At 42.7% G+C, this 23837-nt stretch overlaps 1 non-coding gene across 1 annotated transcript; it reads right to left on the bottom strand.

Moving 5' to 3' along the window:
- Positions 1–15017: 15017 nt before the first annotated feature.
- On the bottom strand, positions 15018–15091 carry Trnav-uac (transfer RNA valine (anticodon UAC)). Its single transcript has one exon. It is a non-coding gene; the product is annotated as a tRNA-Val (tRNA).
- Positions 15092–23837: the final 8746 nt, after the last annotated feature.

Here is a 23837-nt window from a genome sequence, read left to right as displayed (position 1 = left end):
CAGTTGGAGGCACCCAAGGGACCTGGAGAAAGGAGCCACTGCGGCTGTGACAACCGCACTTTGAGAGTTGGGATGGACTCTCCAGCCACCCCGTATCTCAGGGCAGCTGAGTCTCGCTGCCTACCTGACCTGAGATGTTGTGCACATCTCACCCTGGGGACCGTCCCCTTCCTTGTGGGAAGGTAAAGAGGACTCTGACGGCTTGAGGGTAGGCTGTTAAGCCCAGTGGGCCTACTTGTCTGCATTCTGGACATTTAAGAAAAAACTCACTTTGGGGCTGGGGTTGTGGCTCAGCGGTAGAGCACTTGCCTGGCATGGATCGGGTGGTTTGTTTTTGTGGTGCTAAGGTTTTTGACTTCTTTATGGATCCTGGAGATTAGTGTTCTATCGGATGTGCCACATATAAATCAATAAATTAATTAAATAAAGGTCCATTGATAAGAAAAAAAATCTAAAAATATCAACTTTATTGAGGATTAATTTACAAACACTGCGGTGAGCTCTGACAAGCTGATACACCCTCGTCACCACCACCACAATCACATTATAGGAACTTCCCATCAACCCCCAAGTCCTGCCTCTTGCCTGAGGGCCCATTTCTCTTCCTGTAATTGGTCCAGAACAGCTTTAGTCAGATGTACTTCATAATCCACACCATGTACTTATTGAAAGTGCTCAATTCAGTGTTCTCAGAGTGTTGACCAACTTGTGCAATTATCACCACAATCGACTTTAAAATGCCTTAACTCATCCCAAAAGAGCTCAATTAGCAGTCGCTCTCCATTCTCCTCCAAGGCCCTGCTGCCCTCCCTTCTCCCCAGCCTTAGGCAACTGCAAATTCTGGACATCTCATAGAAATGGAATCATAATATTTGTCTGTCTGTAACTGACTTCTTTCACTTAGAATAATGTTTTCAGCGCTCACCTAAGTCATAGCATAGAGCAGTACTTCATTTTTTATTTTTTAATTTTTCCTAATTAGTTACATGTGACAGCAGAATGCACTTTGACACATGGTACACAAATGGAGCACAACTTCTCCTTCCTCTGGTTGTACACGATGCAGGGTCACACCATTCATCTGCGGAAAGGCATCTAGGTTGGTTCCGTAGTTTAGTTATTGTGAATCAGCAGCTATAAACATTGATGTGACTGCGTCACTGTACTATGCTGATTTGAAGTCCTTTGGGTATAGGCCAAGGAGTGGGATAACTGGGTCAAGTGGTGGTTCCAATCCAAGTTTTCTGAGGAATCTCCATACTGCTTTCCATAATGGTTGCACCAATTTGCACTCCCACCAGCCATGAGTGAGTGTACCTTTTCCCCACATCCTCGTCAACATTTATTATTGCTTGTGTTCTTGATAATTGCCATTCTGACTGGAGTGAGATAAATTCTTAGTTTTGATTTGCATTTCTCTAATTGCTAGAGATGATGAACATTTTTTCATGTTTGTTGATCGATTGTATTTCTTCCGTGAAGTATCTGTTTAATTCCTTAGCCCATGTATTGATTGGGTTATTTATTTATTTATCTTTTGGTGCTAATTTTTTTGAGTTCTTTATGTATCCTGGAGATTAGGGCTCTATCTGAGGTGCATGTGGTAATGATTTCCCCCAATCTGTTGGCTCTCTCTTCACGTTGTTTTTCATTTGCTGAGAAGAAGGTTTTTAGTTTGAATCTATCCTTCTTGATTCTTGATTTTTTGGTACTTCATTTTTAGGATAATAATACTCTATCATATGTGTCTGCCATATTTTGTCTGTCCCATAATCAGTTGATGGACGTTTGGATTGTTTTCCTTCTTTGGGCTATTGTGAATACAGCTAGTGAACATTTATGCACAAGTTTTTGTGGATGTATGTGTTCATTTCTCTGGGATAAACATCTAGGAATGGAATTGCAGGAATATAGGGTAGCTCTGTGTCTAACCTTTTGAGGAATGCCAGATTACTTTCTAGAATACCTGTATCACTTTGTATTTCCATCGGCAGCATGCAAGACTTCCTACTTCCAAGGCTTCCCGTTTCCTCTTGTTCTGGCTAACACTTTAAGTCCATTTGTTCAGAACCATCTTAGGGGATGTGATGTGGTATCTCATTGAGGTTCTGATTTGCATTTCCATGATGGCTAATGGTGTTAAGCACCTTTTCACACGCTTCACTTGCTCTTAGCCAAAAGTCTGAGAGGTGATGTTTTGCACTTCATGACCATTTGTATAAATGCTTTGGAGAAAGGTCTAGTTCAGATGTCTTGCCAACTACTAAAATGGATAATTTGTCTTTTGTATTATCAAGTTGTAGGGGGTCTGTATATGTTCTATGTACTAATGTTTAATCAAATACATAACTTACAAAAAAGTTCTCCCATTCTGTGGGTTTTCCCTATTTTTTTATTAAAATCTTTTGTATTCTTACAGACTGCATTTTGATTCATTGTACACAAATGGGATACAACTTTTCATTTCTATGGTTGTACACGATGTAGATTCACACCATTCATGTAATCATTCATATACATAGGGTAATACTGTCTGTTTCATTCTATCATCTTTCTGTCCCCCACCCCCTCCCACCCCACTTTCCTCTACACCTTCCAAAGTTCCTTCATTCTTCTCTTTCCCCCACCACCCCCACTCATTATATATTGTCATGCACTTATCAGAGAAAACATTCAGCCTTTGGTTTTTTGGGCTTGGCCTATTTCACTTAGCATGATATTCTTCAACTTCATCCATTTACCAGCAAATGCCATAATTTTATTCTTTATGGCTCGGTAATATTCCATTGTGTATATATACCACAGTTTCTTTGTCCATTCGTCAATTGAATGGCATCTAGGTTATTTCCACAATCTAGCTATTGTGAATTGAGCTGCTATGAACATTGATGTGGCTGCATCACTGGAGTATGCTGATTTTAAGTCCTTTGGGTATAGGCCGAGGAATAGAATAGCTGGGTCAAATGGTGGGTCCATGCCAAGTTTTCTGAGGAATCTCCACACGGCTTTCCAGAGTGGCTGCACTAATTTGCAACTCCACCAGCAATGTATGAGTGTGCCTTTTTCCCCACATCCACGCCAGCACTTATTATTCCTTGTGTTCTTGATAATAGCCATTCTAATTGGAGTTAGATGAAATCTTAGGGTGGTTTTAACTTGCATTTCTCTAAGTACTAGGGATGATGAGCACTCTTTCATATATTTGTTGATCACCTGTATATCTTCTTCTTGAAGTGTCTGCCCAGTCCCTTAGCCCATTTGTTGATTGGATTCTTGTATTTGGGTGTAAAGTTTTTTAAATTCTTTATAAACTTTGGAGATCAATGCTCTGTCTGAAGTGTGTGTGGAAAAGATTTTCTCCCACTCTGTAGGCTCTCTTTTCACATTATTGATTGTTTCCTGTGCTGAGAAAAAAACTTTTTATTTGAATCTATCCTATTTATTGATTCTTGCTTTTATTTCTTTTGCTATGGGAGTCTTATTAAGGAAGTCTGATCCTAAGCCGACATGATGGAGATTCGGGCCTACTTTTTCTTCTATTTGGTGAAGGGTGTTGGGCCTAATTCCTAGATCCTTGATCCATTTTGAGTTGAGTTTGTGAGAGACAGGGGTTTAATTTTCATTTTACTGCATAGGGATTTCCCTATTTTTGAAGGCCTCTCAGTCTTTTAAAAGCTGACTATGTCGGCTTTGGTGGCATTACCCATCTAAGAATTCCAAAGCTCCTTCCTGACCCCAAATGGAGGGAACTGGGAGGCCCTTGAGCTCCTGTGGTTTTGTGGTATGCCTTCAATTATTTAATTCGCATCATAATTCCCTAGGAGCAATGTGCCTTCAGAAAGAGTACTTCATTCTCCTTTTTCTGAATCTTTCCCTTCTATGGCCAGCATCTCTCCATAGGTTCTGGAAGCTGCGTTCTTGTTTGAGATCTGCACCAAGTATTTGGAAAACCCAAGGGCAATGAAACAAGGTCCTTGCCTTGTCCGAGTGAGAATGTGAAGAGGCAGAAGCGTCACCATTACCCTTGAACACTGAAAGAAGAGATACGATTTAATTTAACAAAACCCAGAGAATGTATATCAGATCAAGAGGAGGAATGTTGGAACCGATGACCAAAATTATAAAATGAAAGCAGAGCATGTTCCAGGAAATAAATTACTACCAACAAGGAAGAATGAAATAAAAGCAGCAAAAGAGCAAACAATCCTCTCCCCTTCTCATACATATGAACCTTTGTATGAGCCAGGAAGAGAACAGAAAACCAGACCATGTCATCCCAAGAACAAGAGACTCTTGTTAATTAATACCCGCCTGTGCTCCACTGTTTACCTTCCTGCTGGTTCAATCATGAAAACGAAACAGATACAAATGTCCTGAGGACTGTATTACTGTATTATCTAGGCAGTAAGACCTCGTAATCATCAAAAAACATTTTACACCAAAATCTGGTACACACACCACACACACACACACACACACACACAAAGGCAAAGTTGCACTATGCCTGTACTATAAGGAATGCACTTGGGTTATTTTTCTTTCTTAACTATTTTATTTCACTCTCTCTTAAAAAAAAATGTTAGAGACTCAGTAAGTTGACTTCACGACTCGCTAACGGGTTGCAGTTCACGGTTTGGAAAATATTTATTAAGTGACCTACTGGGCGTGTCTTAGGTACTGAAGCTGCACCTGCTCCTGCTGCTGAAAAATCTCACACCTGGGTCACAATGGAGGCTTCATTCAGCTCCAGCCTACGACCAGGGTTTCCTGGAAAGTGGACTAGCATTCCCTGCCATGTTTCCAGGGGTTTTCTCCCATCTCTAGAGCAATGTGGTTCCTGTCCCTTCTCTAAAAGACCCGTGAAACCACCACTCTTGGAGGTTTCACCACTCCTCAGGACAACTGCCTCCTCTCCTCCATCTTGGTTTTGTTGCCCTTGGACACCACCAGGATAGGTCCTGCCTGTACTTGTGGTCAAAGTCTGGGCTCCAGGTTGTGCCAGGCTGGCTCCCTTCTGGCTGCACAGCTAACTCTGGCACCCCTGCTCAAGCAGAGGAGCCTCTGCCACCTTGCAGAGGGTGGTGCAGCATGCCTGTGGTCCTGGGGCCCTGGTCTCCGGAGGCATCCTGGTATTTAGGAGAACTCTCAGCGTCCCTGCTCTTCACCCAGCCAGAAGCATGCTCGTGCCACTGCACAGAAATGGAAATGCCAGCTGTAGAGGAAGCTGTTCAGTGGGGTCTCACTCAAAGTGGCGCAGTGGAGACCCTTCCCCACACGCTTGCCCTGGTCTCAAAGCTGGGCATGACCGTAGACCTCCTTCTGGCTAGGGCCCCACTGTTTCCTCAAACTCCATCCACCTATGATAGTTTCTACCTGTATTTCCTCTCCCTGGTAGTGGTGATGGAGGGGGATGCTGACCTAAATGTGTGGTGTCTCGTAGATATTCCCCAAACCCTTCTTTGCGACCTGGGCTAAAGCTCTTTGAAAAAAGTATGAATCTGAACTGGAAACAGGAGTCACAGATGACAAAATTTGAATTGCTATAGAAAACTCATTCGCGAGTGAAATCATCATCTTTCCTTATAATGACATCACTGGGGTTTCAGCAAAAAGCAAGATGCTTTTGGAAGAATATACATAGCAGGGCGAGGTCAGTCCTCTTATTACCCTCTCATCTGCACAGAAATATTTGGAAGAATACTTGTTTGTACACTAGAGGAAGCTTGAAGTACTTTAACCTAGCTTCTGGACTGCAAGAATCTCTGGGTTGGAAGGACTCTAGAATTAATTACCCTGTAGTCCTTGCTCTTTGCATTCCACTTTCCCAGACTGGTTAAGCAATGCGTTTGGCTACAAATAACACAATATCCAATGGCAATGGCTTAAACAAGTAGGAATGTATTTTTCTAAACACAGCAAAGGATCTGGAGGTAAGAAGTTGCTGACTTTGGTTTCACTTCTCTGTGGTGTCAGAACTCATTCTTTCTGACACTCTTGGACTTGTCCTTAGTGTTCCAAGGTGGTGTCTACATTTGCAATCCAGGTGGAAGAAGGGGGTAGGTGTTCACTGCTACATCAGTCTCATCAGAAATCTAAAGCTCATCCAAATGGTCCAGCAGGACTATTTCTCTAGATCCAAGGTTTTTAAGTGGGTTTTTCTGTTGACCCTGTGTAAAACTGAGGGGTAATGAGAGAGAAAGTAGAGAATGAATATTAGGCTATAAATTGCAAGTGATGGCCAGATTTCTTCAGGCGAGGCCATTCATACTTGCTTGAAAATCTTCAAGGCAAAGGGACAGGTTGTTCGATGTTTGGCAGCTCTAGAAAGATGTTTTTGTTTTGATTCAGAATCAGGCTCTCTCCAACTCGTCCCCATGGTTGCTGGTTCTTCCCTGCAGGAACTTTGCAGATAATTGAGATACTTCTTGGTGACCGACATACAATGTTGAAGACAGACAGCGTTGTATCTCCTTTAATTCTCTTATCCGCAGGAAGCATGTCCAGGTGGATCCTCACATGACATGACTTTCAGGACTTTCTTTTGGCTCGCTGTCCTCTGGGTGTGCTTCAGTTTTCAACGTTTCTATCATATTTCACTACCCCAATAACACCCCTGACCCGGCTTGGTGGCGCACACCTGTAATCCCAGCAACTTGGGAGTCTGAGAAAGGAAGATTGCAAGTTCAAGGCCAGCTTCAGCAACTTAGCAAGATCCTGACTCAAAAATAATAAGGGTTGGAAATTTAGCTCATTGCTAGAGGACTCCTCCCTGTTTTCAATCCCTAGTACCAAAAAAAAAAAAAAAAAAATAGTTTCAAATAACACCACTTGTTCAAGGGCTGATGTGAGCAAAGCCAGAGAAGTCAGATGATTACCTCCATCATTCCAGGTTATCCCTGCAGTTGGTCCAAGTTTTCTTTGCCCTCTAAGCACTTCCCACTGGTGATTCAGTCAAGTGAAGACCATGAGTCTTTTCTACCCCCTTCATCTTTCTAGACTTATGTCGTTGGTCTTGGGAATCCTAGAACAGAATTTGTATTTATTGTAGTATATTTTATGGTGTTCAATTTGACTTATATTTCTACTTTATGGAGTTTATTTTCAGATTTTCATCCTATTATTGAGCCATTATTTTTCTTTGCAGATTGACACGATCAGCAAGTGTGATAAATGGATGCTTTTTGCAACTTCACTTAAGTCCTCAGGAGGTATTTTCAACAACAAAAAGCCAGAATTGAATCTTTCAACCTGTCCCTACTGACTCCTTTCTAAAGTGAGACTGGTCACTATTAAGTTAGAGTCCTTCAAGACCTTGGTAGGTTCATTTCATGATCAGTGAGCCTACTGTCCTATGAACAGGACCTTCTGTCCTATGAACATTGTGAAATCCTCTTTCAATCCTCAAATCTTCAGATCAAGAGAAGCACTCTCCTGATCAAAACATTTAGAAACCGAGTGAGACTTATGTGGGAGGACTTTTTCAATGAATTCATACTAGCTCCTAGGGACCATCAATTTCACTTCTTGATTCTTCAAATTAAACCTTACATCATCTAGAACTTTTTCATGATTGAGGATCCCTTCTAATACTGGGTACTGGAAATGCAACATAAAATTTGGAGTTGACTCACAGAAACTATTAAGAACTTGCACATTAAACTACAAGTGAGTACCAAAAACAAAATTATGTGCAATTTAAGTGATCTTTGAAAATCTCCTTAAATGATTCACACCACTGTAGTATGCATGCTGTGCCAAGTACCATCTTGTTCGGTTAACTTCCACGTCAAAGCCTGAAACACTGAGCTAGACCAAAGAGAGGCACAACAGGAAGTGTGTTGCTGAACACTGAACACATTTTTATCAAATTCATCCTAGAAGTGAATGAGGGAAGGGGTGGAGAATTCTAAAGTATTCTGGATGCAATGAGGTGTAATCTCTATTGTTTTAATATGATCCTTTATAATCCTAATACATATTAGTAGTTTTTTGTGTTATTAATATGAGGTTTGAAAGGCATTATCTATGAAAATACTTAGCACAGGGTCTGATACCAAGTAAGCATCACTAGATTTGAATCTAAATTGTAATGGTTTGGATATGAGGTGTCCCTCAAAAGCTCATGTGTAAGACAATGCAAGAACATTCCAAGGAGAAATGGTTGGGTTATGAAGAGCCTTAGCCTAATCAGTGAATATCCCACCTCCATAGGATTAACTGAGTGGTAACTGAAGGCAGGTAGGGTATGGCTGAAGGAAGTGGGTCATTGGGGTCATGCCTTTAGGGTATATATTAGTATCAGGCAAGTGGAATCTTTCTCTCTGCTTCCAGATCATCATGGGAGCTGTTTCGCTCTGCTACATTCTTCCACCATGATGTTCTGTCTCACCTTGGGCCCTGAGGAATGGAGCCAGCCATCTATGAACTGAGACCTCTGAAACTATGAATCCCTAAATAAACCTTTCCTGCTTAAAATCATTCTGGTCAGGTTCTTTAGTCACAGCAGTGAAAAGGCAGACTAAAACATAAATCTTCTGTAATATTTATCTATCTATAGCTATATATTTTTTCTAGAAGTTGAAGAAAAGATTTTATTCACTGATATTTTATTTTTTCCAGAATAGCCTCTTCACTTTCATGACCTTGGGAATCAATCAATCCTATGATAATCCCTTCGTGTAAGTTGATTTCTTACAATTAGTTCCTATCATAATGAAGCGGTGGAGTGGAAAGCTGGACTTTGTATTATGATGGCAGTTAGTTCTACAGCTGACTTCACTATAAGTGATGAGACCTTGGGCAAGTTAATGATTTCAAATTATCTCCCCATCTGCAGAAAAAGCATTTACAACTACTTCAACAATTTAAGTCCCACATATAAAGAACCCAGCCCAGAATAGATCCAGGTCTCCATGTTATACATAAGTCATATTTCAGGAAAAGACAATTCATTCTAAATTGAGTCATAGAGGCAAGTTATTTACATAAGAATTAATGTAAAATGCCCTTCTAGGTAACTGGAAACCCTACATTCTGTTATTTTTATAACAAAATATAATTAATATTATAACTAATATTGCCTCGAACCACATTGAATAGCAGTTTAAAATAAATTGCCTATGTAGTAATAAAATGTTTGATGTAATCATTTTGTTTTCCTGTTGACTCTGGATATATTGGGTTCCTGGGGTACTATAACAAAGTACCCAAAACTGGGTGAATTAAACAACAGAAGTTCATCGTACATTCTGGAGTCCGGATGTCTGAAGTCAACTGAGGGCAGGGCCATGATCTCTGATGGACCCAGGGGAGATTCTCTGATGGACCCAGGGGAGATTTCCCTTGCCTCTTGTAGCTCCAGGTGTTTGCCTACAATCCTTCTTCCTTGTGTTGTAGATGTATCGCTCCAGCCATGTGGCCATCTTCTCACTGTGTGTCTTCCTGACATCAGTTTCCCTCTGTATCCGTCCATGCGTTTATATTTCCCCTTTTTATAAAGAAAGATGCCAGTCATACTGGAGTCAGACTCAGCTCTAATGGCTTCATGTGAAGTTGACTACCTTATTTTCAAACAAGGTCACGTTCTGAGTACAGGGGTTATGATGTCAATATAAGCTTCTTGGGGAACGTGATTTCGCTCAGAACCACTGGACTTGAGCAAAGAGGGATGGGGCCATGCTAAGTAATGGTCACTGAAGCTAACCTCAGGAGGGGGTCAGAGGGCAGGATGGTAAGGAAGGATTCCCACACTCACTTCCCTTAACACGACATTTGTAGAGGTCGGATGCAAAGGGAAGAGCAGGGACGACAGCTTGCATAAGGCCTATGACCTTCCATTTCAGACTTAAGAAAGCTTCCAGTGCTCACTGCTTTTCACTATGACTCAGAGATCAGACTAGCAAGATACTGGTTACACTTTCTCTGTCCCAGCATGGTGAGACCCCGACTCCCAGCAAGTATGTGCTCTACAAAGGAGCAATGGGAGTGGGTGACAACATGTCACAGTTGGACAAATGATGAGAAGCCAAACCTACACTCAACAAATATTATTTCCCTCCTTTCTGGTAACTGCTAACTCTCCAAAGAAAGTTTTATTGTACTTATTGTAACAAAAAAGAAAGAAAGAAAAAACATCTCAACAAATAACCGATGGTATCTTAAAAGGAGAATTTCAAGGAAGATTATTTATAGGAGTCACTCGGGCTCAAGTGGCAGAAGGTTGATTTTTCAATACAGGAAGCCAACTGATACCGGTCCCTGCATGGAATTGTGTGTGGCGTTGGTGGACATAAGGGTCTTGATGAGTGAGCTGCTATCTGATAGGCAAAGTCTCCTCTCAGCCGAGCAGTTCATTTCCTGAGAAGGGAGTTGTTTTTCCATATGAACAAACTGTTTTCCTGGATAAATTAGTTTGCAGGAAGCTCCTGAAGCAAATGGCTAAATACTTTATTGATTTACATGTATCTTCCTGGGTAAAAATTTCCAGAACATATTAATAGAGGTGTCATCCATTCTTACCTCCCTCATATGCTCGGACACAACCTGAAATTTTTCTTTTTGAGGACTCCGAGCTCGGCATTCTTTGAAGAGTAATGATTGGCACATGTCACAGCAGCATTTGTAGTAGATGACAGCATCTGCTTCCTCTTGTCCTAGAAAGACCACAGGCCAAGAGCCTTTTTAATAAGTGTCCATAAACCTGTGGTCAAAACATGGTGCTCATCACACTGGGGTCATAGGTTTGGTTTCTGAGCAGGCCAGAGAGCCTTCTGCTGTTTTCTGACCCTGATTATACCAGTAACCTCAATTTTCCATCATGAGTGACACTAATCATCCAAGAGAACAATTGTGAGAGACTTTGAATGGATGAATAATTGAAAGAGGAAAAATCTGTCTCCATAACCATAAACTGAATTCAAAGTGTATAACCTTCAAAGAAGCATTTCTTACAAAGCTCAGCATATTGGCCGGAAAACCGATATATTTCTCATCTCCTGACAAGTTTTACTGTCCACGTGTAAGTGAGCCGAATGACAAATGATGGATCTGACAGCACTGAAGGAAACCTCCATTATCAGGACTGGGCACTGACACTGAAGGATGCGGGAGGTGGCAGGGCTACTACGCAGGTGTGAAGTTGCCAGCCTAGGAGATTTTTCTCAAAATAAACGGACCATGTTAAAATAGCAACTTGGCCATGATAGCAGATCAGCATTTCTTCAAATAGGGCTCATATTTTCCGCAATAGCAGCCACTGCTTTGATGATACAAGCATCGTTTCTGGTTCTCATTTTGAGACAAGTGAAGACTTCACTGGCAATTTTTAAGCATGGCAGTATATTTTGGCATAACACTTTGTCACCTGTGATACCAAGAATAAAGTTCAAAGAAAACTAAAGTTTATCTTGAAAGACTCCACACAACCTTGCTTGTAGCTTTAAGAAAATCTCTTCAAGAGCAACCTGACACGGTGAATATTCATGACTGCGACCTTGATGGCTGTTAACCAGAGAAGAACAGAGAAGCATATTTGCAGTATAAGAAGCATAAGATGTATGTATCCTCATGCATAAAACTTAAACAGGTCTGTTTGAGAGTTGCTGGGAGGTGGAGAAATAAAAACTGTCCCCAGTAAATATGCAAACATCCTCAAGGTCACAGTCCCTGGTTTGTGTTGAGGCAGGTTGCTAATTTATCAGCTGCCTCCGGTTCTCCTTGACCACTTTGATAGTTTCACAACGAGCATTTCTCAGTTCACCTGGATGATTCCACATGTCCTTGACAGGTCCTGTTATGCTTCTGACTTATCCAATTTTGCTCTTCTTCCATATGCCAGGATGTCACAAGATGTTGATGGGGGTGATAGGAAATGGATAGGACCTTCCTTGCTGGTTTTATATGCTGATATACCTGCAAAGTCCCTGCTTTTTCTGCTACTCATTCATTCATTCATTTACTCAATATTATGTCAGAGTCTTCTATTCTCCTGTATCCAAACTGATGGGACATTAAAATGGGAAATTTGAGGAGAGTTTAGTAAAACAGACTATTTAAATTAAAAGGCTCAGGCAAGCTATAGGGAAAACTCAAGGAATAATTCAGTGGTGCTGTCCCCAGCCCTAAGCCTGGACGGGCAAGAGGACAGAGAAGTTACTCTAACATGGGTGCAGAGACCTCTCTTGGAGAGGACCACCTCACCGGAGCAGTGACCAAGGCTGAGCCCTTGAAGGACTTCGCCAGCCTACGGCAACCCTGCAGGGAAAAAAATCAGGGGAAGGTATCACCGGGTTTCATCCTCCTTCTCTCTGATCTGCTGTCAGCATTCCCCCTGGGAGGATCACAGGTTGACGTCCCATGAAGCAAATGACGCTGGCCCTCAGCACCTTCCCTGCCCCGGGGCTGCTTCTGAGGTCCTGGGTTCGCCCTGGTAGTGTGCACGTGGTCCTGCGGTTTGGTAAAATTTCCCAGTGTAAGATAACACAACTGCAGCTGGCTAAGTCTGCGTCTCTCCACATTCCAGTTTACACTTCGTCAACTAGTGCTGGACAGTGTGGTGCTGGAAATGATCGCGGGCATGTAAGGGCTCAGCCGAGGGAGGCTGAGTTGGAGACACGATGACTTTGTGTTTCATGGGGAAATGTATGTGGTCCAGTCACTTCTGTGTCACTGCCCTCCCAGCACGGGAATTCCCTGCCATCCTCTGTGCTGATTCACGGGTGGCGTGGCCCAGAGACGAAGGGCCAGGAACTCTGGTGATGTGACAGTGTCCGTGGTGTGTGGGCGGGGGCACGGAGATGAGGAGATGGAGATGAATGACCTTTCAGTCAGCTTCCGTTCCTGTCACACAATACCTGAGATAAATCAACTTACCGGAGGAGATGATTATTTTATTTTAGAGGTGTCAGTCCACAGTCGCTTGGTCTGGTTGTCTTTCCGTCTTTGATGAGACAGAACATGATGATAAGACCACATGACAGAGGAAATCACAGAAAGCAACCACCTAGGGATTGTCTGAATCATTTCCTGTCCCTAGCCAGCACCCACCCGCAGGGCTATCTGAGTGACACCCTGAATCGGGTCTGCGTGACACAGGTCAGCTTTACGTGAGGTCTCCACCCTTCACATCTCTGCATCCTCTGTGGTATGGCGTCCAGACGTTTGTGCCGGGCAGGATCGTCACCCTGCCTCCTCCTGCTCTTGGCTTGGAGCCAGGGCTCTGTGAAAACCCACCACCATATCCTGCCGCCGACCTTGAACCTTCACACGCACTGTCCTCTGTGCTTAGAATCCTCCTTAGTGCCTGGCCCCCTGCTGGGTGGAGCTTTTCCCGACATCCTCCCTGCCTTTCTGCGGTGGGTGGCTGTGATGTGTCCCTGGAGGGCTCGTGTCTGGAGGCTGGTACCCACTGCAAAGGCATCAAGAGGAGGTGGAAGTCTAGTGGAAGAGGGGGGCCTGCTAGGAGGTGGCTGGTCACTGCAGACATTGTCCTCAGAAGGAACTCTTGCTGCCTCGAGGTGGCTCTAGCTTTCATGAGACTAGACTCGTATTCTCAAGCGCAGGTTGCTGTACGCAAGCCTGCCACCTTCCCCGAATCCCTGTCCACACACTTTGCTGCCACTCATGCAGGCTCCCACTACGATACCTTCTTTCCTATCATGCTGCAGGCAGAGGGCCTTCTCCAGAGGCTGAAGAGATGGGGTCGCCTGATCTTTTTTTTTTTTTTTTTTGCCGTGCTGGGGATTGAACCCAGGGCCTTGTGCTTGCAAGGCAAGCACTCTACCAACTGAGCTACCTCCCCAGTCCAGGGTCTCCTGATCTTGAACATTTAGTCTCCAACACTGTGAGCTGAGCTAAATAAACCTCTTTCCTTTATAAAGTATCCAGTCTCAGGTATTTTGTTGCAGTGACACAAAACAGACTAAGACACCTTCCAAAGTACAATCCAGCCAAAGTTGATCACTTGTTCCTCTTTCACCAGTTTATTTTACACACTTTCTCCTCCTGTCACATCTCACACCGCATTAGAATAATAGCGTGTATGACCACATACAGGTTACTTAAGTAACAAGAGCTGAGACTGTTTATTGGTTTAAGGCTGCTTTAACCTGAGTTTGTGCCTATTGTAGCACTCACATGCTGCCATAACAAAATACCACAAACTTGGTAGTTTAGACAACCGAAATGGATTTTCTCATAGTGCTAGAAGCTGTAAGTCCAACGCTCTGGTGTTGACAGTGTGGTTCTCTCCTGCGGGAGGCTGCTCTCCTTGACTTGCAGATGGTTGCCTTCTCTGTGTCCTCACAGGGCCTTTCCTCTGTGTGCAAGCATCCTGCTGTCTCTTATGACCCAGTCAGGTTGGACTGGAGCCCCCCGCCCCCATGGCTTTATTTTCCCTTAACCAACTCTTTAAAGACCTGATCTTCAAAGACTTTTAAATCCTCGGGTGCTCAGGGGTGGGACTTCAATCTGAAACCTCTGTGGGGGGCACAGTTCAGGCCATCACAGAGAGCAAGGCAAATGCTGCACCAGAAAGACCACAACACACGCCAAGCCTGCCGGGAGGGCAGAGCCCATGGAGGCAGCTGAGCGGTGAGGCTGGCGGCTAGAGATCCAGTGAAGCCCCAGGCAAGGCCTCCAGCAAAGAGGTTCAGGAAGTCTTGGCGCTGCTGCTTACAGGGACCAGGTGCTGGGATGGGACCTTAACACCAGCTTTGAAATGAGCACCAAGGTGAGCTCGGCTGCCTGCGGGAACCACAGCTGCTGGGGTGTTGGCATGTCTGTCTCTTCCTGCGCTCGGAGTCGCTTGAAGTCAAAGACTAATCCATCCATCTTGGCATCCCAGTGTCTGGGGACCTGGAACAGCGATAGAACAGCCAAGCTTGGGAAAGCAATTAACAAGTCTCCTAATGAGACTAGGAGTGAATGAACACTGCATTTTCAAATCATCTGTGAGCTGGATCAACGTGAATGTGGATGATCCCATAGTTCTAGGTTCTTTTTTTTTTTTTTTTTTTTTTTTGCGGTGCTGGGGATTGAACCCAGGGCCTTGCGCTTGTAAGGCAAGCACTCTAACCAACTGAGCTATACCCCAGCCCCCCGTAGTTCTATGTTCATTTTAGCTTGTTTTCAAACTCTGGTTCCTGTCTGCTGCCCCCCAGCATTGTGAGTGCACACACACACACAATGTGCATTAATCAAGCCTTCCCTGGTACAATGAAATTTTGCTTGGGAAAGTTGTTTAAGACAGTGAGCTCATAACAAAGGCTTTCACCTGAACAACAAAAGTGCTTCTTCTGCCCTTTCCTCCTACCTCTATTAACTCTGTCTCACCTTGGTAACGTTCTCTCAGGTGAAATTGTGAGCCGCAGGTGGTGGAGTTGCTCTTGGATCCGACTGTGTGCATGTCCACTCTGAGTTTCCTGGCAGGGCTCCTTGTCATGCTGCTTGACTGTTGGCTGATAACAGATTTACATTTTTCAAGCCTGTGGAGTCTCTTCTGTGATCCAAGATGAATAAGTGGTTCAGCCAAAATGCTGTTGAAAGTCTTTGGCTAGAAGAGAGAGACATACTCTTTTTAATCTTTATTATGGCATAATGGAATACCCTGGGAGGAAGTGCCATGCCCAGAGGAGTGAGTAGAAGGCAGAAAAACCTTGGTCACATGCACCTTTCTCTCGGGTCTACACAGCAGAGACTGACAGCCAGCCGGTGACTTGCATCTCAGGTAGATTCAAGGAACAGCAAATGATCTCAGTTCCTAGGCTGGGGGTGTAGCTGAGGTTAATGCACTTGCCTACCATTTGCAAGGCACCACAAAAACAGAAAAAAAAAAAAAAAAAATCCTCCATTCCTAATGCTTAGATCTTTATAATTGGACCACTTAGACCTTTATGGTATTCCAGATATATATCCTCTCAATGATCCAAGGGATAGGAAAATGAATACCATATATTCCCTAGCTGGCATATTGAATTGTGTCCTCCAAAATCTATATACTTAAGTCCTACTCCCAGCCCCCTGGAATGTAACTGTTTGGAGACAATGTCTTTAAAGAGTAGATTCACTTAAAATGAGGGCTTTAGGGTAGGTCCTATTCTAATCTGACTGGTGTCCTTGATAGAGATTAGGACACACACAGTCCAGTACAGATTGACCACATGAGGATTTCACTAGAAGATGGCCATCTGTTATGGGGCACAACTTAAGAACAGACCGATCACCACTGAGAAGTCCCAAATTTGGGAGTCTTTATTAAGCCGGCCGCTGTCTGTCTCACACGATGCCCCAAAAAATGGCTATTGGGAGAACAGCCCCAACACATGAGTTGTAGGGGGTTCTTATACCAAAAATCACATCAGTCATAAGTGTCTGTTGTTATGATTCGAAATTATACATTAACATCATGAGATCATCGACAGAGAGGGAAGTGGGTCAAAAATGACCCTTACCTAGGTACAAACTAAAGAATGATTGCTATTATCCCACAATCACTGTTCACATGGTACTTGTTTAGGAGCAATAGGAATCAAAAGAGAGCAATTTTTTTTTACATAGGAATTGTCATTTTGTATTGCTAAAACATGTCACACCTAAGTAACTGATGATGGGCACAGAGGTGGGGTGTTCCCATGGGAGAAGCTTATTTCCCTACATAACATGGAGTCTCAGAGCAAAATGGAGCCTGTTTAGGTCATTTCCCTTAGAGTCTGGCCCTAGAACATTCTCATGGAGCCAGATCTGTCAGCCCATCACACATTGGCCAGACAAGGAGAGCTCAGGAGAAGCTAAACATGCCAACGTGATGATTTCTAGGACCCCAGTTGATTTCTGTGGTTTGTGTATTTCACTATAGCATGCTTTGCTAATGACACACCCCATTTTACAGTAAGTGATCTGTCTAAGAAACCCAGAAGAAATCAGACATGGACCAAGAACCCCTAGTTTGAGGGGTTCTGCTCAATTATTCATTTTTTGCCTTAGCATCATCTTTTACTGCTCTTTCTCTTTCAATGGGTAAAAAAGAAACAGATCTTCTACATAACATCTAAAAAGTAACCTTTATTAATTTCTCTTTATTATTACAAATGTGTGCATGTCCACTGTAGAAAATTCAACTTGACTAATTAGGATAAATTAAAGAAAATAGAATTCACCTGTGCTTCCCTCCGCAGTCACCCTCCCCGTCCCTGTGCAGGAGGCTACCCTCCCTAAGTATTGAAGTCCCCATTGTCCAGAAACAATCCCTCTTTCTTTTCCTCTCCCCATGTATCACCCAGCTAGTGATCTTGCTAAGATCTCTTCTTGGCCCTGTTAAATTAAGTAGGGAGGAGGTCACTGGCTTGAGACTGACTCTGTACTTTGAGTTCCTAGATAACAAACCACAACTTATGTAAGACTATACTTTTGTAACAAGCAGCTGAGATTCAGCCAACCACAGAGAGCCAAATGATCCACGCCATGCCCAGTGTTTTAGGGGAAAACAAAAAACAAAAACCAGTGTCCAGTGTAAGGCATATGAGAACTGGCCTCCACAGACAGAAGGTCTCAGGAGATCCCAAAGAAGAGGCCGGCAGATCCAGAATTGCACAAAGTGCAACTTATTAGGGACTTGCAGACAGAATTTTGCCTTGAGTGGGAGCAGACAGGAGAATCCCTGCACCCCAAGCAAGGCAGTGTTGGGCCCACAGCCCACAGGATGTACTGGCTTTCTTAAAAACTATTACATGTCCTTCATCCGTTAAGAAATATTCTGAGCGTCAGTGGCCAGCACAACATGCTGAACTGACTTTCTTAATGACTCTGACCCACGGAGCTTGGGTTGCATGCCCGGATCACTTGGCAGACAAGTGGCCAATTATAACCAGATGGCTGTGGTCATGTCAAGGTAGATCTTGAGTTGTAAATAAGGGCAAACATGTGCTGCAATCAGAGAATTTCTCTAAGGTTTGGGTGTAAACTAAGCCCAAGGAGCTGCTCTGTGAGTTCACTGAAACCTCTCCTGCTACTGAGTGACACCTGGTTTCATGAACTGGTCTTTGCTCAAATAAACTGTTAAATCGAATTTGTTTCAAACTTTCTCTTAACAACAGGCACATCAGCCGCCCCACCAGCCAGGTCCCAGCTGCTTCTCCCGTTGGCCAGGTAGGTAGAGGCCACACTGTTTTTCTGCTGTGTGAATTTGTTCCACTCAGCCATCACCATGTCCACATGAGATCCTTGAACAGAAAGGATAAGAGGAAAGTACCCTGAGAATAGCTTACAACTTCTGCCGTCAACTCAGAATCCACTTAAAAACTTCAGAATTGCCAGCCTTCAAAGGATTTGGACTGGACAACAGACTGGGACCTTGGTAGGAGTGGGATCGAGGGGGGCGGGGAGCTATGAATACGGTAAAAGGAGCCAGAGAATGCACTGAAATGGGGAACAATTACATCCGTCCCTCACTAGCCTCTCACTGTAATCAAGATGACTTTTAAAATACGATTGTGGGCAACCAACCAAAGCAGAGTTAGAAGTGTCTACAACTTTGTCACTAAACAAAATCACAGGCATTTTGGCATCACATTTAAGTTTTGCAAATACCACTAAACAGCATTGGCCTTCATCACTTTGAAATGATAGTGTCTATTAGAGCCACTATAATAAGGTCTTGCTATCTAACACATTGAAAGGTGTCTATATATATATATATAAAGATATAAATGTATATAATATATATATATATTTCTTACCACCAAATTTCTTTTAAAATATGTTCATAATTGTGTTCATAAATGGCTGCCTTTGTGATACTAGGTATTGTTTTTCATTTGTTCTAATTAGTCATACCTGACAGTAGACTGCATTTTTACACATTGTACACAATGGAGCACAACTTCTTAATCCTCTGGCTGTACATGGTACTGAGTCCCACGGGGAGTAGTCATCCATGTATGTAGGGTGATAATGTCTGTCTCATTCTACCATGCTTCCCATTCCCACGCCCCCCCACCCCTCTCTTCACTCCCCTCTGCAAAATCCAAGCTTTCTTCATTTGTCCCTACTCACCCCCCCACTATGGATCATCATCCACTTATCAGAGAAAACATTTGCCCGTTGGTTTTTTTGGGACCGACTTATTTCACTTAGCATGATAGTCTCTAGTTCAATTTACCCTACAAATGCCATAATCTCATTCTTCTTTAAGGCTGAGTAATATTCCATTGTGTAGAGGTAACACATTTTCTTTATCCATTCTTCTGTTGAAGGGCATCTAGGTTGGTTCCATAAGTTTAGCTATTGTGAATTGAGTTACTATAAACATTGATGCGGCTGCATCACTGTAGTATGCTGATTTTAAGTCTTTTGGGAATAAACTGAGAAGTGGGATAACTGGGTCAAATGATGGCTCCAATCCAAGGTTTTCTGAGGAATCTCCATACTGCTTTCCATAGTGGTCGCACCAATTTGCAGTTCCACCAGCAATGTATGAGTGGACCTTTTCCCCACATCCATGCCAATATTTATTGCTGCTTCTATTCTTGAAAATTGCCATTCTGACCTGAAGTGAATGAAATCTTAGAGTAATTTTGATTTTGCATTTCTCTAATTGCAAGAGATGATGAACATTTTTTCATATGTTTGTTGATCGATTGTATATCTCTTCTGTGAAGTGTCCTGTTCAATTCCTTAGCCCATGTATTGACTGGATTGTTTGTTTTTTCAGTGTTAAGTTTTTTGAGTTCTTTCTATATCCTGGGGTTTAACGCTGTATCTGAGGTGCATGTGGTAAAGATTTTCCCCCAGTCTGTAGGCTCTCTTTTCACTTTGTATCCTTTTTGCTGAGAATAGACGCTAGGAAGGCCAAAAAAGAGTCTCAAGCCTCCCTTTGTCCAGTGAAGGAGTGGGTCCCCTGTTCCTCCAGGGAAATACGTGCACCTGCTCTGAAGGCCCTTCCTGGAAGAGAAGGAGCTGAGGCCCTGGGCAGGGGGATTGTTGCTGAAATCTCAGTCCTTGTCCCTGTTACGGGGCGCAACTTAAGAACAGAGCCATCACCACTGAGAAGTCCAAATTTGAGAGTCTTTATTAAGCCGGCCGACTGACTGTCTCACATGATGCCCCAAAAAATGGCTATTGGGAGAACAGCCCTGACCACAGGGATGTAGGGGTTCTCATACCAAAAATCACATCAATCATAAGTGTCTGTTGCTATGATTTGAAACTATACACTAACATCATGAGATCATCAACAGAGGGGAGAGGTGGGTCAAAATGACCCTTACCTAGGTACAAACATCCACACAAACACTGTTCACATGGTACATTGTATAGGAGCAATAGGAATCAAAAAAGAGAGCAATTTTTCTTTACATAAGAATTGTCATTTTGTATTGCTAACCATTTCATGCTAAGCACCAATGACGGGCACAGAGGCAGGGTGTTCCCATGGGAGAAACTTATTTCCTACATAACATGGAGTCTCAGAGCAAAATGGAGTCTGTCTGGCCTATAACATTCTTATGGAGCCAGATCTGTCAGCCCATCACATCCTCGATGCCAATTCAATAATAAGAACACAGTTTTGAAAAAAAGGGAAAGCAGGCTTATTGCTTTGCTAGCAAAGGAGAAACAGGGGCCTCCTGTCCCAAAGGCCATGATTCTGCCCATCAGCAGGAACACGGGGTTTTGAAGAGGCAACTCGAAGGCTGCATTCCACATGTTCTCTGGAATTGATTCCTTGTTCATTTGTTCAGATAGACATTTCTGAGACCTTTTGCTGCCATCTCCAAAGTCTGGATTCCTTGGTTCCTGCGGTGGGTGTGTGCTCAGGGACAGATAACTCTGTCTGGGATGGGAAGAAAGGTGAGGTAATCCTCTTTCCCCTGAGATTAGGGAGGGGGAGAGACTGGGAGGAGCAGGGAGAGAGGAAGAGAGAGAAAGATTACCATTTTAAAACCAGTTGCAGTGGCAGAGCAGCAAGGGCTATATTCAGAGCATCCAGCGGACCCCCTGTTACAGGAAGGCAAGGACAGTTGGAAAAGTCTCCACGTCCAACAGGTGCTTTGCAGCCTCCAACCGGGGGTGGAGCCTCCGATTACCGAAATGAGGCAGAAGCATGGACCATCCTCCAGGAGGGACCTTCGAGATTCCAGCTAGGGGCTGGGCTGCTCCGCCCTGGCGCCACAGGCGGGACCCAGGGCAGGGGAAGGCTGCTCTTCCCACACTGGAATGGCCCCGGGGGGACAGGACCTTCAAAACTGGCTCATTCTGGCACTTTCTTAGGCAGTGGGCCTTGAGAGGCAGAGAAGGGGGGCACAGAGGTAAACGTCATCGAGGGTGTGACTTTGGGGCATACGTTGAGGTGCCCGTTTGGGGATTCAGAGAGATAACTGGATGGAGGGGTGGCAGAGGTGGGATGGAGAGAGGGTGCATGCTGGGCTGAGGTTCAGCAGTTTGGGTGTGAGACTCAGAGCAAGAGAACTGAAGAGTGAGCAAAGGGAGGAGGAAATGGAGACAGTAGCTGTGGATCGGATTTTCTTTAATGTTCTTTACAGGATGAAAGTAGATGATACATTTTATTTTAATTTGTTCTAATTAGTTACACATGACAGTAGAATGCATTTTGACACTTCATACATAGATGGAGAATAACTTCTCATTCTTTGGTTGTACATGATGTAGAGTTACACAGGTATGCAATTTGGGTAATAATGTCAATTCATTCTACTCTCATTCCTACCCACATACCCCCTCCCCGCTTCACTCCCCTCTGTCTAATCCAAAGTACATCTATTATTCACTAACTCCCCTGCCTTATTGTGAATAAGCATCTGCATATCAGAGAAAACATTTGACCTTTGGTTTTTTGGGATTGGTTTATTTCACTTAGCATGATATTCCCCAGCTCCATCCATTTACTGGCAAATGCCATCATTTCATTCTTCTTTAAGGCTGAGTATCTATACCACAATTTCTTTATCCATTCATCTGTTGAAGGGCACCTACATTATTCTATAGTTTATTGTGAATTGAACTGTTATAAACACTGACGTGGCTGCATCACTGTAGGATGCTGATTTTAAGTCCTTTGGGTATAAAATCAAGGTGTGGGATAACTGGGTCAAATGTGGTTCCATTCCAAGTTTTCTGAAGAATCTCCAATGTATGTTTTTGGTGCCTTTGTCTAGTATGAGATAATTGTATTTATGTGGGTTTGTCTCTGTGTCTTCTATCTTGTACCTATCTATTTTGGTACCAATACTATGCCATTTTTATTACTATGACTCTGTAGTATAATTTAAGGTCTGCCTTCTTCTTCACTTTTCTTGCTAAGGATTGCTATGGGCTATTCTTGGTCTCTTATTTTTCCAAATAAATTTCATGGTTGTTTTTTCTAGTTCTATGGAGATTGTTGTTGGGATTTTAACAGGAAATGCATTAGACAAGGGATGTGCATTAGACAAAGTTAATTCTGCCTATCCAGGAGCATGGGAGATTTTTCCACCTTCTTAGGTCTTGATTTCTTTCTTTAGTGTTCTGTAGTTTTCATTGTACAGGTCTTTCACCTCTTTTGTTAGATTGATTCCCAAATATTTTATTTTTTGAAACTATTGTGAATGTGGTAGTTTTTCCTAATTTCTCCTTCAGTGGATTCATCACTGATATATAGGAATGCATTTGATATATGGGTGTTAATTTTATATCCTGCTACTTTGCTGAATACACTTATTAGTTCTAGAAGTTCTTCTGTGGATTTTTTTCAATCTTCTAAATATAAAATCATGTCATCAACAAATAGTGATAGTTTGAGTTCTTTTCCTATTCTATTTCCCTTTAATTTGTTTCTTCTAATTGCTTTGGCTAGAGTTTCAAGGAAAATGTTGAATAAAAGTGATGAAAGAGGGCATCCTTGGTCTTGTTCCAGTTTTAGAGGGAATGCTTTCAATTTCTTTCTCCACTTAGAGTGATGTTGGCCTTGGATTTAGCATATATGACTTTTATGATGTTGGGTATGTTCCTACTATCTCTCCAGTTTTTCTAATATTTTGAACATGAAGGGGTGCTGTGTATTGTCAAACACTTTTTCTGCATCTACTGAGGTGATCATGATTGTCTTTAAATCTACTGATGCGATGAATTATGTTTATTGATTTCCATATGTGAACCAACCATACATCCCTGAGATAAACCCCACTGATCATGGTGCACTATCTTTTTAATATGTTTTTATATGCAATTTGCCAGAATTTTATTGAGAAGTTTTACATCTATGTTTATTAGGGATAGTCTGAAGTTTCCTTTCCTTAATGTGTCTTTGTTTGGCTTTGGTATCAGGTTGATACTACCTTTGTAGAATGAGTTTGGAAGGGTGATAAATTTTATTTTTATTAATTTTAGCAACCAGACTATACTTCTTTAATGTGAACAGTCCTTTTTAATGTGAATCTGTATATACCCTGAGCCATACCAACCTTTAAATAAATTAGGGTAATTGTGTGACTGATGAACATAGGTAGAAAGGATTACTTACTAGCAATAGAAAAGCATAAATTAAGACAAGATACTGTGGTTTACCTATCAAATTGACCCATCAAGGATGTAGGGAAATGACCCCTGTACACTTGGCTGATGAAAAATTTCTGGGAGAACAATTGGGATCACCTGCCTTTCCAAAAGCTTTGAAAAACTCTCATCTTTTTTTACTGAAACAGCTCCCCATGCAGGAATCTATGAAAGGGAACATAACGTAGATGAAGGCAAAGACTCATCTATAGGCATCTTCACCACAGGGTGTTCATAATGACAACTCAAAAATGAAAACGCTGCAATAATGTGTTGGGTTAGCCAATTACGGTAAA

Source organism: Sciurus carolinensis, chromosome 3, assembly GCF_902686445.1.
Source record: "Sciurus carolinensis chromosome 3, mSciCar1.2, whole genome shotgun sequence".
Taxonomy (NCBI): Eukaryota; Metazoa; Chordata; class Mammalia; order Rodentia; family Sciuridae; genus Sciurus; species Sciurus carolinensis.
This window is presented reverse-complemented; position numbering and strand designations above follow the sequence as displayed.